The following is an 18,224-nucleotide window of genomic DNA, read 5'->3' on the forward strand; positions in this document are numbered from 1 at the left end:
CATACTGGATTGGTCGAGCCCCGGGTTAACAATGACCGCCACCAGTACTGTTAGCCAACAGGGTGCTGGCGGAAATTGGGCTACTGTTGGCCAAAGAAGAAGAGGGGGGAACCATGTCCGGAGGCAGGAGGAGAGGAGCAAAGTAAAGAGAGTGGAACTGAGGGTAGGAACTTTGAATGTTGGCAGTATGACTGGTAAGGGGAGAGAGTTAGCAGATATGATGGAGAGAAGGAAGGTTGATATATTGTGCGTGCAAGAGACTAAATGGAAGGAGAGTAAGGCCAGGTGGATTGGAGGTGGATTCAAATTGTTCTGTCATGGTGTGGATGGAAGGGAAAATGGGGTAGGAGTTATTCTGAAGGAACAGTATGTCAGGAGTGTTTTGGAGGTGAAAAGAGTGTCAGGCAGAGTAATGATTATGAAGCTGGAAACTGGAGGTATGATTATGAATGTTGTTAGTGCAAGTTGGGTATGCAATGGATGAGAAGAAAGATTTTTGGAGTGAGTTGGATGAAGTGATGAACAGTGTACCCAAGGGACAAAAAGTGGTGATTGGAACGGATTTCAATGGGCATGTTGGTGAAGGGAACAGAGGAGACGAGGAAGTGTCAAGGAGAGGAATGAAGAAGGTCAGAGGATAGTGGATTTTGCCAAAAGGATGGACATGGCTGTGGTGAATATGTATTTTAAGAAGAGGGAGGTACATAGGGTTATGTACAAGAGTGGAGGAAGATGAACATAAGTAGATTACATCCTATGCAGAAGAGTTGATCTGAAGGAGATGACTGCAAAGTGGTGACAGGGGAAAGTGTAGTTAAGCAGCATAGGATGGTAGTCTGTAGGATGACGTTGGAGACAAGAGCCAAGGATCAAATGGTGGAAGTTGAAAAAGGAAGACTGCAAGGTTGAGTTTAGGGAGGAGGTGATACAGGCACTGGGTGGCAGTGAAGAGTTATCAGACAGCTGAGAAACTATAGCAGATGTAGTAAGGGTGACAGCAAGAAGGGTGCCTGGTGTGACATCTGGAAAGAGGAAGGAGGAAAAGGAAACCTGGTTGTGGAATGAGGAAATACAGGAGAGTATGCAGAGGAAGAGGATGACAAAGAAGAAGTGGGATAGTCAGAGAGATGCAGAAAGTAGACAACAGTACAAGGAGATAAGGCACAAGGTGAAGAGAGAGGTGGCGAAGGCTAAAGAAAAAGGCGTATGATGAGTTGTATGAGAGGTTGGACACTAAGGAGAAAAAAAAGACCTATACCGATTGGCTAGACAGAAGGACCAAGTTGGGAAAGATGTACAGCAGGTTAGGTGATAAAGGATAAAGATGGAAACGTACTCACAAGCAAGTAGAGTGTGTTAAGCAGATGGAAAGAGTACTTTGAGAGGCTGATGAATGAACAGAATGAGAGAGAGAAGAGGTTGGATGATGTGGAGATAGTGTATCAGGAAGTACAACAGATTAGGCAAGGAGGAAGTAAGGACAGCTAAGAAGAGGATGAAAAGTGGAAAGGCCATTGGTCCTGATGACATACCTATGGAAGCATGGAGGTGTTTAGGAGAGATGGCATTGGAGTTTTTTAACCAGATTGTTTAATGGAATCTTGGAAAGTGAGAGGATGAATAAGGAGTGGAGAAGTGTACTGGTGCTGATATTTAAGAATAAGGGGGATGTTCAGGACTGCAGTAACTACAGGGGAATACAATTGATGAGCCACAGCATGAAGTTATGGGAAAGAGTAGTGGAAGCTAGGTTAAGAAGTGATGAGATGTTTAGTGAGCAGCAGTATGGTTCCATGCCAAGAAAGAGCACCACAGATGCGATGTTTGCTCTGAGGATGTTGATGGAGAGGTTTAGAGAATGCCAGAAGGAGTTGCATTTCGTCTTTGTGGACCTGGAGAAAGCATATGACAGGGTGCCTCGAGAGGAGCTGTGGTATTGTATGAGGAAGTTGGCAGTGGCAGAGAAGTGTAAGAGTTGTACAGGATATGTACGAGGGAAGTGTGACAGTGGTGAGGTCTACGGTAGGACAATGTGGAGGTGGGATTACATCAGCGATCAGCTCTGAACCTTTTCTTATTTGCAATGGTGATGGACAGATTGACAGACGAGATTAGACAGGAGTCCCCGTGGACTATGATGTTTGCTGATGACATTGTGATCTGTAGCGATAGCAGGGAGCAGGTTGAAGAGACCCTGGAGAGGTGGAGATATGCTCTAGAGAGGACACGAATGAAGATCAGTAGGAACAAGACAGAATACATGAGTGTAAATGAGAGGGAGATCAGTGGAATGGTGAGGATGCAGGGAGTAGAGTTGGTGAAGGTAGATGAGTTTAAATACTTGGGATCAACAGTACAGAGTAATGGGGATTGTGGAAGAGAGGTGAAAAAGAGAGCGCAGGCAGGGTGGAATGGGTGGAGAAGAGTGTCAGGAATAATTTGTGACAGATAGGTATCAGCAAGAGTGAAAGTGAAGGTCTACAGGAGACCAGCTATGTTATCTGGGTTGGAGACGGTGTCAATGACCAGAAAACAGGAGATAGAGCTGGAGGTGGCAGAGTTAAAGATGCTGCTAAGATTTGCATTGAGTGTGACGAGGATGGATAGGATTAGAAATGAGTACATTAGAGGGACAGCTCAAGTCGGACTGTTGGGAGACAAAGTCAGAGAGACGAGATTGCATTGGTTTGGACATGTGCAGAGGAGAGATGCTGGGTATATTGGGAGAAATATGCTAAGGATAGAGCTGCCAGGGAAGAGGAAAAGAGGAAGGCCTAAGCGAAGGTTTATGGATGTGGTGAGAGAGGACATGCAGGTGATGGGTGTAACAGAACAAGATGCAGAGGACAGAAAGATATGGAAGAAGATGATCTGCTGTGGCAACCCCTACCAAGAGTAGCCGAAAGAAGAAGAAGATTTCTTTGACATCTCGTAAAGCACTTTGAGCTACTTCCGGTGCATGAAAATGTGCTATTGAAATAAAAGGTGCATGATATTAGTTTAAGCAGGTTGTGCAGTATTGACACTTGGTTAAAGATAATACTGAATTTTTTGAATAAGTAATGCAGAAATCCCAGTAATTCTGAAGGGATCCAAACTTTTTCTTGCAACTTTATTTTTACAGTATGCATGAAACACTAAACTGTGAAACTTTGCATGAGAAGCTGAAAAACTATGAGGTAACAAGGATTGGAAGTTGCATACTGCAAGTACTGTTTCTGAGGGTTCCTTAATGCACAATTCCTGTCTGACAAATACAATACAACTTAATTTTGTGTAGCACTCTTGTCTGAGTTCAGGTGCAGAGCACTGTGAACAATCCTCAGTTAAAATACAACTACAGATGGTATGTACCATCTGTTTCACCACTTCCTAAGTGCACAGCTTACCTAAATAAATCTGCAGTGGAAGATTTACAGAACCTATTACTAAGTAACAATGTCATCTTATCTATTGCATAGAAGTATGTGGCTTATCATGTAAAACTGTTTTTTTTGTGAGTCTCATGTTTCATATTTCACATGAGCTAAATACTCTTGGGAAAATGGGCTTCAGGCAAAGTTATTAAATATTGGATAAATAGATTATTTTCAGTTTCTGGCAGTATTGTTATCTAGATTATTGAATGAGACCTTATCAAGGTAGGGTCAAAATGAACGATAACCTACAATTAATTAAGGCTTATGTATTTAAGCCTTTCTGCATCCCCTTGCATTTTCAGAAAGCTCTCATTAAACTCCCATAGCACCTCTGAAGGAACAGCACATGAGTACTGATGACTACAGTACATATATCCTCCTACCAGGAGATTATGCATTCTTTGTCAGACACATAGCTTCAAAAATATTTGCTGAATATTGTGGACTTTTGGACTGTGATGTTATTATGGACTGTTATGTATTTATAGGATTTAAGGGTGGGGAAGGGTAGTTGTAATGGTTTCCTAGGCACTCCAGCCTTGGGGTTTTTATACGTGTACTAACTACACCCCTAAACCATCTCTAAGTTACTGTGGTTAAGCAACTTAGACATGGGAGTGTGTAAGACAAAACTTTGAATATTCACATTTGAATTTGGATCAAGAAATCTTTTTGTCCTTCATGCTGTGTTAAATGGCTCCAGCAAAATTTTGTCTTACCCTGGTTCTTTCTGTGACTACAGGGTTAGATTTATACTTCAGATGAAGCTGCCCTGGGAAATTAGAATAAGGATAAGGCACATCTTACAGCAGAGGCTCACAAACCAATATGCTTCTGTCTTTGACAGGGATAAAGCGTCTATAAAAGAGAAGAGGACACTTAAAACAATGAAATGAATTGTGCTAGCATTGTGTACTGTATGTGTATATTTACTATATGCTTGTATGTATGTATGTGTATGTATATTGTATACACGCATAAATACATACACACGCACAAAGAGGTTATGCTAATCCATTACTTACATACACATACACCTTTGCATAACTTGAACATATAAACACCATTAATATAAAAGGGAAAAAATGTAAGCAATCCTTGGTCCCACAAAATAATCCATGTTTTTCCTAGATAATTCTATAATATATGCAATTTGAGCAGAATTAGTTTAATAATACTACTTATTTAAAAAAACTGTAAGACATTTGATTCACATTTAAAAATGTTTAGTAAGTCTGTTTACCTATGCTTTATTACTCCAAGTTTCATAAAGGAATAGCCATTTTGTCTCTCTTAGGCTTGTCAACTCTTTCACAATCTTTTATTGGATCTACCGCCTTGAATAGAATAACAGAAGACCAGTGACCAAAACACGTCATAAACTGACTGGACCATAGCATGTGAACAAAGCATCACCTATGAAAACAAGTGAGACTGTGACTGCACATCATCAACATCCACCTTAAATATCCAACTGCAACTCAAGCATCCAGCCCTGGGACCTCATGTATAAATGGTGCGTACGCACAAAAATGTTGGGTGCAGCTGTTTCCACGCTCACATCGTGATGTATAAAAATGAAACTTGGCATAAAGCCATGCACATTTTCACGCCAGGTCAAATCATTGTGCATGCAAGTTTTTGGGTCGGTTTTGCAAACTGGCAGCACACAGCGTCACAGCAGTGCCACTGCTCCTATGTGGTTTCCCTTTATGTTTTAGATTCACATCCCTGATGCAGCATTATCAAATACACTGAAATTAACCGCATATCGTTTATTAGTTTAAGGGATCTGATTGTAATCAACCTGTAACCATATAATGGTCCACGGAATGGCCAAATTATTCCAAATACCATTGCTGCTTTAGCGTTGTTACTCTGAGTGCACCACTCAGAGAATTTTAACCCACTGTATCTGAGTATGGAATCACAGCTCTACAGCAGCTGATCAAAAAGAGGATTATCAGGATACAGCATCTAGCACACACTGCCTCAGGCCTGCGCACAGTCTACTTGAACTGCTGGAAGTCATCCAGTAGTAAATTTCTTAGAGACCAGCTGGTAAGGATCCAGTAACAGAGGCCTTGCCAATTCTGATACATACCATAAAAAATCAAACAGACATATATTTTTTTTCAAATGAAATGATATATATATATTAACAAGAAAGATCAAACACATGCCTTGGATAGCACAAACTGTACTGCAATTTGTACTGAATTCATTTCTGCTGAAGGGGTAAAGAATCACATTTTCTCAATACTGTGCATTTCCAGAAACGGTTGTGAAAACAAGATCATCAGTGATAAAAATCAGCCTGTCCATGGCTGTTTCCTGACTGATGCCCAATTATGACAGGGCTGGTTATAGCCCTCTACGACCCCAAACTGGACTAAACAAGTTTGAAAATATTATGTTATATGTATTTTTTAAACCTTTGCAAATTACAATAGCAGAAGTATTCACACTGAATTATTTAGCAAATCATTTGCAACTCTGACAGATGTGGTTAGTGTATGTAGTTATGGGCACAACTATACAGCAGAGTCACTTATGAATGAAGAGGAGGATTGGAGTTATTAGAATGTGACAATGTGAAAACTGGCTGCAAGTCATTGTCATTTATTTAAAGTCACTGTCATTTATTTTGTCACTATCTGTCAGTTATTTCTCAATTACCAAGATAACCAACCACAATAACTATACATATCACATAAAAATACATTTAATTCTAATGTATACTATTTTAAAGGAATTCAGAATTCTTTTCTACATAATTAATAGCATCATTGACTGGTACTAAATTATGCTGATAAACTATTGCAATGTCTCTTGCTACTATATGGAAAGCAGTGAAGAAAAGTGGTTTGATAGAACTGGGGGAGATTTCAGTGGCAAGCAACCTATACGGGCACAAGACACCTCCATAGGCAGAAGTGAGTGACACTAGGGGACAAATACTGATGCAAAATGGAGACAAAAAAAAAAAAACTATTTTGGAGATATACCCGTGACCTGGACCACAGGCAGAAATAAAGCACCAAGATAAATTCCATCTGGCACTTGTGGACTTATTCAGAAAAGATGGGTTCTGTGTGGCTTATTCATTAATGTCATAACACTAAGTGTAATATAATAAGAGTCATGTCACTTTATTAAATTGAGCAATTTGTAGTTATTTTACTGTAGAGAAAAGCCAAGCAAAATGGCACCTTTTATTGGCTAACTAAAAAGATTACAATATGCAAGCTTTCGAGGCAACTCAGGCCCCTTCTTCAGGCAAGATGTAATAAAGAAACTGGAGTTCCTTGTGTTTATATACACATTAGGACAAGAAACATCATTGGTAAATCTTTAAATGAGAAATCTTAAATGTAAAAAATGAATAGATTCCTTCAGGCTAGGGTTAATTTAACAAGAGAGAGAAGAACAATGTATGGTCAAGATCTTTGGATAAGATGACTGTCCAACAAAGTCTTTTGAAGTTTGTAATGAGTTTTTCAAAACAATGTGGATCTGTAGATCGGTTGGGTGTGTCATTCTGTGAGATGTAAACAATCCTCATATCTGGCCATAAAACTCTTGTCTTTATTCAAGCCATATTATAATGTATTAAATTTTAGCATGAGTTTAACTTCCCATTCTTTTCCCTCTTGCTGTGTTTTTAAGTTGCCCATAAGCACTGTGACTTTAAAGTCCCTCTCACAGTGTCCATGGCTATTGAATTGGGCCACTACAGGAACATCTGTGTTGCCACATTTAATGTGGAACCTGTGTAAATTCATTCTCTGGTGGAGTGTTTGTCCAGTTTCTCCTACATAGAGTGCAGTGTCAGGACATTTCATGCAGAGAATTAGGTAGACCACATTAGATGATCTGCATGAAAATTATCCCTTTATGTGATGTTCAAGTTGGCAGTGTGGTATACCTATATGGTCTGTATTATAAATGTAGGCACACGTTTTACATCTTTTCTGTAGGCAGGGAGATGTGCCATTTTCTGTTGGTTCACTTAGGGAGCTTCGGACAATTTGTTGCTGAAGGTTTGGTAGCTGTCTGTATGGGAAGGTTCAGGAAAATACATTTTTCAGTGTTTGGTCATTATTTAGCATTGGCTGAAGTTCTTTTATAAGTTTTTGAAGTGTTTCAAGATGTGGGTTGTAGGTGACAACAACGGTGATGCGGTTCTTGTCTTTGTTTTTATATTCCAGAAGGTTGTCTCTGGGTATGGCAGTAGCTCTTCTTCTTTGAGTATCTGTTGTTTTGGGGGTATAACCTTGTCTGATGAAATCTTGTCTGAGCTCCTGCAGTTGTTTATCCCAGTCTGTCGGGTCTGAGCAAATGCAATTGTACCGTATTGCTTGGCTGAAAATAATGGAGCTCCTTATATGCTTGGGGTGGAAGCTATCACTTCTTAGGTAGGTCCATCTGTCTGTTGGTTTGTGAAAAACAGAAGATACAAGGGTGTTGTCTTTCAGTTGAACGGTGGTGTCAAGGAAGCTGACTTCTGTTTTTGAGTAATTCAGCTTCAGCTTTATGTTGGGGTGAAAAGAAGTGTATTCATTATGAAAATGGAAGAGGTCCTTCTCACTGGCAGCCCAGATTATGAAGATGTCATCTATGTAACGGAGATGCAACATTGGTTTTACGATGCACATTGACATGAAATCTTCCTCCAATTTTGCCATAAATAGGTTTGCATATTAAGGTGCAAACCGACAGCCCATTGCAGTCCCCATTTGTTGCAAGTAATCTTGTCCAAAAAAGAATATTATTATGTGTCAGAGTGAATTTTATCATTTATATTACTAACTTCGTGGGTAAATCATGTTGTCTGAGGAATGTTTCACATGCCAATATACCATCATCATGGAAGATGTTTGTGTAAACATCCATTGTGGCCAGTAAGGTTCCCTCAGGCAAGGAACCTTAACCAGACAATTTTTTAAGAAGTCAGTGGTGTCCTGGATGTAGCTGGTTGTATTACAGGCAAGGGGTTTAAGGATGTGCTCCACCCACCCAAGTTTCATATAGGTCAAGACTCAAAACTTATAATGACAGAAACAAAAGGAAGGCAAAAATGCATCCTAGATCAGATTTGTTCAGATATTTGCATTTAATATCATATAACAATTTTAAATCAAACTGCTTTGTGCCAAGTTCTTTTTATGCTGTGATAGGTTAACAGTGAAAATACTGCCAGTCTTGAAGCACAGTTCCAGTTATTTATAACGACTGAAAATAGTGATGGCCCCAAATCAACACTGGCTGACAATTTAGGATGATGACTTATGAAAATGGTTACAACTGATGTATGATGATTTTTGTAACCTTGTTTTATTCCTTCCTTGGATGACGAGACAATGAAAAACTACAGGAGAATCTAAGGACAGCAAAACCTACACAGCGGAAAACAAAATACACTTGCAACACTTAGGATCCATTTCATCAGCCAAAACACAATAAAACAGGTTTGACTATTTCAATACTTTCTCTTTGATCGCTATATTCTTTCCATGTCTCAGGTCTTGTTCAGCAATACTTCTTAATGAAAGCTGATGTCACACAGTCAGTCACACTTATTGATCCCTCTCCCTGTTTCATCAGTTCCTGTACCAGCAGTTGTCACTTTTATTCTACAACAGGATAATTCTACATCTTGTTATCTTTTCACCGGGACTCCAAGAATTGTCTAAGCTCCAAGGAGGGTTCCTTCAGTAATACCTACTTTGAGTTTGGACAGAAAATTAATCCAGGATTTCCAAAAGGGTGGCGTGTGACTTGCTATTTTGATCTATGTTCATGTCTGTTCACTCAAAATTTTTTTTTTAATTTATATTTTTATTAATTTTATTGCATTCCATACAAATCAATCAAGTTTTACATAAAGAAAAATTGAGTTAAGAGCAAATCGATCCCCACCCCTGAGAGAGAGAGCAAGCCAAACAGCATGAAATTTAAAACCTGTAAACATAACTAAATTAATAGATTCTCTGTGCTTTATGAGATTATTTTTAAAATATTACTGATCCTGCCATGTTTTGAAAAAAGTGTGTACGGATCCTCTAACTGAGTATTTGATTTTTTCCAATTTCAAATAGTATAACACATCAGTTTCCCACTGACTTAAAAGAGGAGAGTTTGGGTTCTTCCAGTTTATCAGGATAAGTCTGTAGTGGATGCAATCACAGTTTGTTTGTCCTTCTCCACTTTAAGCCCATCTGGAAGAACACCAAACACAGCTGTTAATGGGGTAGGAGGGACTGTGAGTCCAAGGCTGTCTGAAAGGTAATTAAAAATTTTCGTCCAGAATGATGTTAATTTGGTGCAGGCCCAGAACATGTGACCCAGTGAGGCTGGAACTAGTTTGCAGCGTTCGCAGGTTGGATCATGCCCTGGAAACATTTTGGAGAGTTTTAGTCGAGACAGATGTGCTCGATATATAATTTTGAGTTGTATAATTGTACGCTTTGTGCATATGAAGCTCAAGTGAATTCTCTGCATTGCTACTTTCCACTCTTTTTAAGATATATTAATTGAGAGATCTTTTTCCCAGTGACCTCTTGGATCTTTGAAAGGGAGAGATTGTAAAATGATTTTATATATTGTAGAGATGGAGTCTAAGTCCTTGAGACTGAGCAATATTTTTTCCAGCATGGATGTGGGTGCAAGTTGAGGAAAATTGGAAGGTTCTGTTTAACAAAGTTCCTGATTTGAAGATAGTGAAAGAAATGTGTAGTTGGAATATTAAATTTGGAATGTAATTGTTCATAGGATGCAAAGACGTTGTCTATATAAAGATCTCTAAGCAAGTTAATTCCAAATTTTTTCCAGATATTAAAAACTGCATATGTTTGCGAAGATTGAAAGAGGTGGTTATCTTGCAGAGGTGCCACAGATAGAAGCTTCTCCGTCTTAAAATGCTTTCTACATTGGTTCCAGATTCTAAGTGAGAGGAGCACAATTGGGTTATTAGTGTATTGCCGATAACGTGTGTTTATTGGAGCACAGAGCAAGGAATACAAAGAAGTACTGCAGGATTTTACTTCTATTGCGGACCAAGCCTGTGTATGTTCTTCTATTTGTGTCCAGGTTCTTATCGCCTGTATATTTGCTGCCCAGTAATAAAACTGGAAGTTAGGTAGAGCCATGCCGCCTTCTACCTTTTGTCTTTGTAGGGTCGCTCTTTGAATGCGTGGATGTTTTGAATTCCAAATAAATGAGGTTATTGCTGAATCTAATTAAAGAATGATTTATTAATGTATATTGGAATTTTTTGAAATAAAAAAGAAGCTTAGGAAGAATATTCATCTTATCAGTGTTAATTCTTCCAGCTAGTGTGAGATGAAGGGTTGACCATCTGTGCAAGTCTTGCTTGATTTTTTCCATGTAGACGGCAAAATTTTGCTGATAAAGAGCTTTATGTTTACTTGTGATGTTTACCCCTAGGTATTTAAACTGTTCTGCAATGATAAAAGGTAGAGTATCTAATCTAATATTATATGCTTGAGAATTCACTGGAAAGAGTACACTTTTATTCAGATTAATTCTGAGACCAGAGATCTTTTGAAATTCTGTGAGTGCTGTTAAGAAGATATATACAGAACCATATCATCTACATATAATGACATTTTCTGTTCCAGTCCTCTGCTGATCCCCTTTATCTGATCAGTATTTCGACAATGTATTGCCAGTGGTTCAACGGCAATTGCAAACAGCAGCGGTGACAAGGGGCATCCTTGTCTAGTACCACGTTCTAGTTTAAAGTAATCTGAGCAAATGTTGTTGATGCAAACTGAAGCTTCTGGGTTAGTATACAGTAATTTAATCCATGCACAAATGTTCGGGCCAAACCCAAACTTCTCCAATGTAGTAAAAAGGTATTTCCATTCAATCACTCAAAATTACCACAGCCACACAACTACAGAAGGAAAAGGGCAAATATTGAAACTCCATCTATAAAGCTGATATTGGACTGAGTATATGTCATTGGTGTTATTGGTGTGGTACTTCCACAAGTTACATCATGGCTATGTGGTCAACAAATAAATTAACTAGCTCAAGCATTACAGGTAGTGGCTAACCTTTAATAAACTATAAATAAACCACAGTAAATTATAATGTGGAAGCAGTCAACAAAATTTTAATTGGTTGTCCTATGGACTGTTGCTCTGCAGAATCAAATGACTCTTGATATGCCAGCCAAAGATGTACCTGAGGGGCCCATTTGACATACTAGAAGACTAGAACAAAGAACTATTCTCAATGATCAATGATTCGATGCCTGAATTAATTATATTACCATATGGTAGCATGATTACTCATAACAGCATTGGGCATTTTTGTTGTGATTGTCAAAAAACTGTACAGTACCTAATAGTATGGTTGTTTTCTCTTTTCAAACCAGTATACGCTTAGACTCAAAGGATAAATGTTATCATTATCTTCAATAATAACTTTCATAATGCAGTGTAATTGTGCATATTCTCTGAGAAGGACCAGGCTGCAGTATGTCTTATTAATTACACCATAGGCTCATCCACCTGCATATCTCTGAGCTTACCCCTTAACAAGGATAGCTGGATGATACTGAAAGCACTGGATAAATCAAAAAACATAATCTTTACAGTGCTGCCAGCTTTGTCCAGATGAGAATAAGCATTGTGGAGCAGATAAATAACTGCATCCTCCACTCCAATCTTTGCCTAATCGGCAACCAGCATTGGGTCCAGATGGTGTGGAAAAATACAAAACAACTTGATCAATCTGGTGTACGTGACAAGAGCCAAGCAGACCCTGCTTGCCCATGGTATACGTGACAAGGGTCATGAAGACCCTGCATGCCCAAAGTATGCGTGCTAAGTGCTACTTGTTTTAAGGTTACTACACAAAAAATCACAAGTATGGACTCATCGTGCCCCAAACTAAGGAAACTAACACAGTTTTCTGCCGCCCGGACGTGGGGCAAGAGATGGCCGGCTGACTCCTCGAGCGGGACCACCTCAGTGATCCATCTTTTAAGCGGACTGCCGCCAATACGGGTCCTGGCAGCAGTGCAAGCAGCTCCAGCAAAAGTTAGGACTGCCCTGTCCTGAGGCGGCTCCTGCGTGAGGAGCCCCCGGTCTCCTCTTCGGCTAATCCACGGTGAATGAAAGGATTTCCAGACAGAGCTCAAATACTCCCAGGTTGGGGTAAGTACTGGGGAAATCCCCGTTTTTGTACACCGCCGGCAGTGGCTTGCTGTTAGGAAACATAGGAAATTTTTATCTACATACTGGAATATACATACTTTGCTTTCACCGTGCACTGTGACAGTCGACGTAAGAAAATAGTGTGATACGCTTCCTCTGGGAATATTAAGGGGAACATTGGGGGCAGGTGAGTGGCACAGTCAGCACTCCAATAGTTCATTGGACAGGGGAAGGAATAGGATACGTATTTAAAGGAAAATCTGACACAGGGCTCGGGAAAAGGCAAGGGAACATAATGGGAACACATAACAGCAAGCCTGCCAACCGGCGCTCCGGGGGTTCGAAGTCTTTTATGCTGGAAGGGTTATTTTCAGAGGATCAACAGACGCTACGTAAACATGGGTCACCCAGGAAGTTAATAGAGAAAAGAAGACAGAATTAGATTTTAAGAAGGCATGCAAAAAGTGGAATAAGCAAAGTGGGGGGAGATGGCCACTGGAAGGAGCTGGAGACGTGAATGAAGTACAGGAAATTAGAAAAATATTATGTAGAAATGCACAAGGATGTTGTATGTAGAAATGTACGAGGATGTTGTAACAAAGGTCCGTGTTATGCATGACAGATGGGAGTTGGTTATTAAAGATTGTAATTTAAAGGCAGTACAGAAATGAATTATTGGCTGCAGAAAGTTAAAACTAGAAGGAAAAAAAAAATAGTTATTTATAGCGTTACAGAAAGTGCAAGCAGATTCGGGACCGCAGTCGAATGAGAAGCGGAAGAAGAGCGAGAAAAAAAAACAAAAAAAAACAAAGACACGTTATATCCCGTACTTGCTCCTCCACCTTTCCTACACCATCCACATCCACAGCCCCCCACCGCACCAGAATTAAAAGATGATCCCTTGGTGTCTGGTTTCTTTGAAGAATATCATTATGATCCCTCATTACACACTGATCCGGGGGATGACAAAAGTAACGTAATGGGTGCAGCGGGTGGGTTTCATGATCCTAGAACCTCCATTTCTCAACGCACTAGAAGTCAAACTCTATTTCATCAGCCCCCTAATCAAAACACCACCTTTCAATCCCCCTTAAAGTCCCCCAAACCCCCAGGCCCCTTATTCGAATGCCCCCTGATTGAGATCCCAAAACCCCCCGACATGATTCAACGCAACCTGCAGGAGCCAATAACCCCACTACTGTAATGATACATCGTAACTGGGACATTCAAGAGCTGAAGGACGTTGTGTCCAAATTGGCTGATCCCAAAGTCATCGGTGGATTTAAAAAATTCATAGAACAATTGCAGCAGCTGTATGATATGTATAAGCCCAATGCCGCAGAATGGACTCAGGTGCTGTGAAGAAAGCTTGGCACCACATGGGCCACTGTCAATCATGGACAGCATAACGGAAACCCGTGGCAGTGGAACGAGGCGTTGCCTCGGGGCCGGGGATGAAGGTTCCTTTATTACGCAATGGGAACATGTTAAAATAATATTGAGGACAAGTATAAGAAAGGCAGAGACTGGTCTCTTATCTCGGCTGCCAAACAGAAAAAAAATGAGATAGTAGATGAATGGGCACACTGAATTTAAGAGTTAATGGCAACACACTCCGGCCTTGAAAATCCAGACAACCAAACTAAAGCTGCAGTTCCTCCTTTTGTTTCCGGACTTAGAAGCGACATTCAAAACAAGGTATCCTGTATTGGATGGGAGGTTGCCGCATTTGAGGAAGTAAAACGTCACGCAGCGCATGCTGAACGACAGAGCAAGCAAAAAGAGTCTGACACTCAAACTAAGCTAATAGCCGCCCAGATGAACTATTACACAGGAGGGGCTTTAGCAAGAGGACAAGGAGCTGGTTTCCGGGGTTGAGGAAGAGGGCGAGGCTGAGGTTTTGGAGCCCCGTCCGTTGAACAATCAAGAAACCCCTTTACACCCTCCTCCTTTAATCCCAATGACTCCGTATTCCTGTTATAATTGTGGCGAACCTGGACATTTCCGTCGGGAATGTCCTCAGAAACAGCAACACTCCTTGGCACACCCTCCCCCACCTGTTTTTCCTGACACACCAGATCAACAGTATTGGGCATAAGAACACGCAGGGACCCCCAGCCACTCGTTTCAGTTCCCACAATTCACTCATAACTCAGAGACTGATCCTTTATTGACATTGCTTGTTAATAGCACTAGGACTACTTTTCTTGTCGACACTGGGGCCACTCGGTCCACCCTCTCGCTGGCTAAGGTCCCTGCCTCGGGTGAAACTGTAACCGTGCTTACGGCATCTGGACAACCACATGTTTTACTGGTCTCAAAACCCCTTTGAGTTCAGCTGCTTTCTGGTGGTTCCACTTTAACACACCGATTTCTTTTAAATCAGCTCTGCCCTGTTAATCTTCTAGGAAGGGATCTCATGACAAAGCTTTCTCTCTCTATTTCTATGACTGACCAAGGATTTTTCTGCTCATCCTAATCCTTCCACTATTCTTTCTACAATCCCTCCCTCTGCTCATTACTTTTCAGTGATTGATTTAGCCAATGCTTTCTTTTTCATCCCTGTACACCCTGACTCTCAATTTTGGTTACTTTCCAAAGCCGCCGTTGGACATGGACTGTAATGCCTCAGGGATATACTGAAGCCCCTTGTGTATATGGACAAGCGCTTGCTCAAAATTTAGAAGGGTTCTGGCCAGACCGAAGTAGTACATTAATACAGTATGTAGATGACATTATGTTATGTAGTGCTACGGAAGAAGATTGTGCACATGATACTCAGAAACTATTGTTGTTTCTGGGGGACAATGGCCATAAAGTCTCAAAGGCTAAACTGCAGTTACTTCAAACAACTGTAAAATATTTAGGTCATGACATCACTTGTGGAACAAGAGCTCTCTCTAGCGATCGCATTAACACCATTTAAAATCTTCCCAGACCTGTCACAAAACAACAGGTTATGTCTGTATTGGGCATTCTAGGTTACTGCCGGCAATGGATTCTAAATTTTACTGAAAGAGCACAGCCGTTGCAACAATTGGTTAATACTCCTGGCATCCCCCTCTCTGGCCAGGTGCAATGGAATGAACAGGCTGAGAAGGCTCTCTGTGACTTAAAAAGTGCCCTTATATCTGCGCCTGCACTTGGCCTTCCAGATCACACTCGTCCATTCACTCTGTTAGTGGACGAAAAGGGGGGATATAGAAATGCTGTCCTAACACAAATAAATGGGGACAAACAAAGGCCAATAGCTTATTTTTCGAAAAAATTGGTTCCTGTGGCTGCAGCACTTCCGCCTTGCCTTAGGGCTGTGGCTGCCACAACAGAAGCAGTGCTAGCCAGTACAGATATAGTGCTCATGAGCCCCCTAACAGTAAAAGTGCCTCATGCTGTACATTCCATTTTAGTACAGGCTAAGACCTCACATCTCACTACTGCTAGGGCAATACACTATCAGAATGTACTCTGTACTTTGTCAAACGTCACAATTGAAAGATGCTCCACTTTAAATCCAGCCACTCTCCTCCCAACTTACAACGAAGGTGAACCGCATAATTGCCATCTACAGGAAACACCTTTAGAAACTGTAGAAATGATTTTTGGGGACGGATGTTCCTTGCGATTGGAAAACGGAGCACCCTCAACCAGTTACGCAGCGATCCAAGGGGACCGCCTGCTGGAAGCAAATCGAATCTCATCAAGTTTAAGTGCACAAGCAGCTGAATTAATAGCGCTCACTCGAGCATGCCAGCTGTCCGAAGGAAAAATCATATCAATTTATACAGATTCCAGATATGCCTTTGGAGTCTGCCATGATCATGGAGCATTATGGAAATTGAGGGGATTTAAGACCAGTACTGGCAAGCCCATCCAACATCAAAAGCTAATCGAATCCCTTTTAGAAGCCATAACTAAACCATCAAAGCTAGCGATCGTTAAATGTCAAGCTCACACAGGAAAACAGGATCCTGTCAGCAAAGGAAATGAATTAGCTGATCACTTTGCTAAAAAGGCTGCATATAGTAACACACCAATCTCTTTATTTCAACAGAGAAATGACTAGGACCCTGATTATCAAATTATTTCTTTACAGAGTGCAGCCACGGACATCGAAAAGAAAAAGTGGTCCAAAGAAGGGTCCCTCTCTGATGGAGTCTGGACTCATAAGCAAACTAACAAACCTTTTCTCCCAAAGGCTTCCTTTCCAGGTATGGCAAAAATCGCCCATGGCCTCGACCATGCTGGAAGAGACACCATGGTTCAAGATGTTGAAAAACATTGGGAAGCGGTAGGCTTCTCTACACATGCAGAGCAGTTCTGCAGACGCTGTGCATTATGTCAAAAGCTTAATGTAGGAAAAGGCACCCAGGTAAGTCCCGCCGTTACTCCTAATCCAATGGGTCCGTTTGAACACCTCCAAATGGATTTCATTGAATTAACCCCGTCTAAAGGTTACCGTTATTGCCTTGTAATTGTCGATGTGTTCTCCCGATGGGTAGAAGCTTTCCCTTCTAAACACAATGATGCTAAAACAGTAGCCAAAGCTCTGATTAAAGAAATTATTCCTAGATGGGGCATACCGCAGAAATTACAAACAGATAATGCCACTCACTTTGTGAATTCCATTATAAATGAATTAACTACCTGGCTTCAAATCAATGTACATCATTATTGTAAATACCATCCACAGAGTGTGGGTATCATAGAACGATGCAATGGTACACTAAAAGCCAAACTTGCAAAAATTTGTGAACAAACCAATTTATCCTGGCCGGACGCTCTACCCCTGGCTCTAATGGGATTGAGAGGACGGTCACACCGACAATTGGGTCTATCACCATTTGAAATTCTGACCGTACGTCCCATGCCCATTGGCATGGTTGTAGGTAATGTGAATTTGCACACTGTGGACAATGATCTTCTCTCCAGTCTTGCAGGTCTCCGAGCCTCATTGAAGGAAATCCACCAGCAGGTTAATCAGGCCTGGAGGACCAGCCCACCTACTAAGGATTCATCAATTCCCTTGGGTACTTGGATCCTGGTTCGAGACACCCAAAGGGAACACTGGCATCAGCCTAGGTGGAGAGGACCATTCCACGTTCTTCTGTCCACACCGCACGCAGTGAAAGTTGAAGGATTGCCCACCTGGATTCACGCTTCACACTGCAAAAGATGGCACCCTTAATATACATACTCATCTCATTGTTTTTCCTTCCATTATCCATTTCACGAGTGATATTGACTTTCCAAGTGGGGAAGACTGCTTCATTCCAGGTTGACTTTTGTGCAATTGGCCCCTGTACTGGCAGAAAGGAACAATGGGAATGGCATGAACGTATACTCCAAATTGCTTCTTCAGTTTCCTCATCCCCTTCCCCCTCTCCTCCTCCTTTCCCACTTCTTACCTCCGCCCTCTAATTTTACCTTATCCCTTGTCACGCCCAGATTGTTCAAAAGGGGGGAATGTGGAAAAATACAAAACAGCTTGATCAATCTGGTGTACATGACAAGAGCCATGCAGGCCCTGCTTGCCCATGGTGTACGTGACAAGGGTCATGAAGACCCTGCGTGCCCAAAGTATGCGTGCTAAGTGCTACTTCTTGTTTTAAGGTTA

This window comes from Polypterus senegalus, chromosome 1 (assembly GCF_016835505.1).
Source record: "Polypterus senegalus isolate Bchr_013 chromosome 1, ASM1683550v1, whole genome shotgun sequence".
Taxonomy (NCBI): domain Eukaryota; kingdom Metazoa; phylum Chordata; class Cladistia; order Polypteriformes; family Polypteridae; genus Polypterus; species Polypterus senegalus.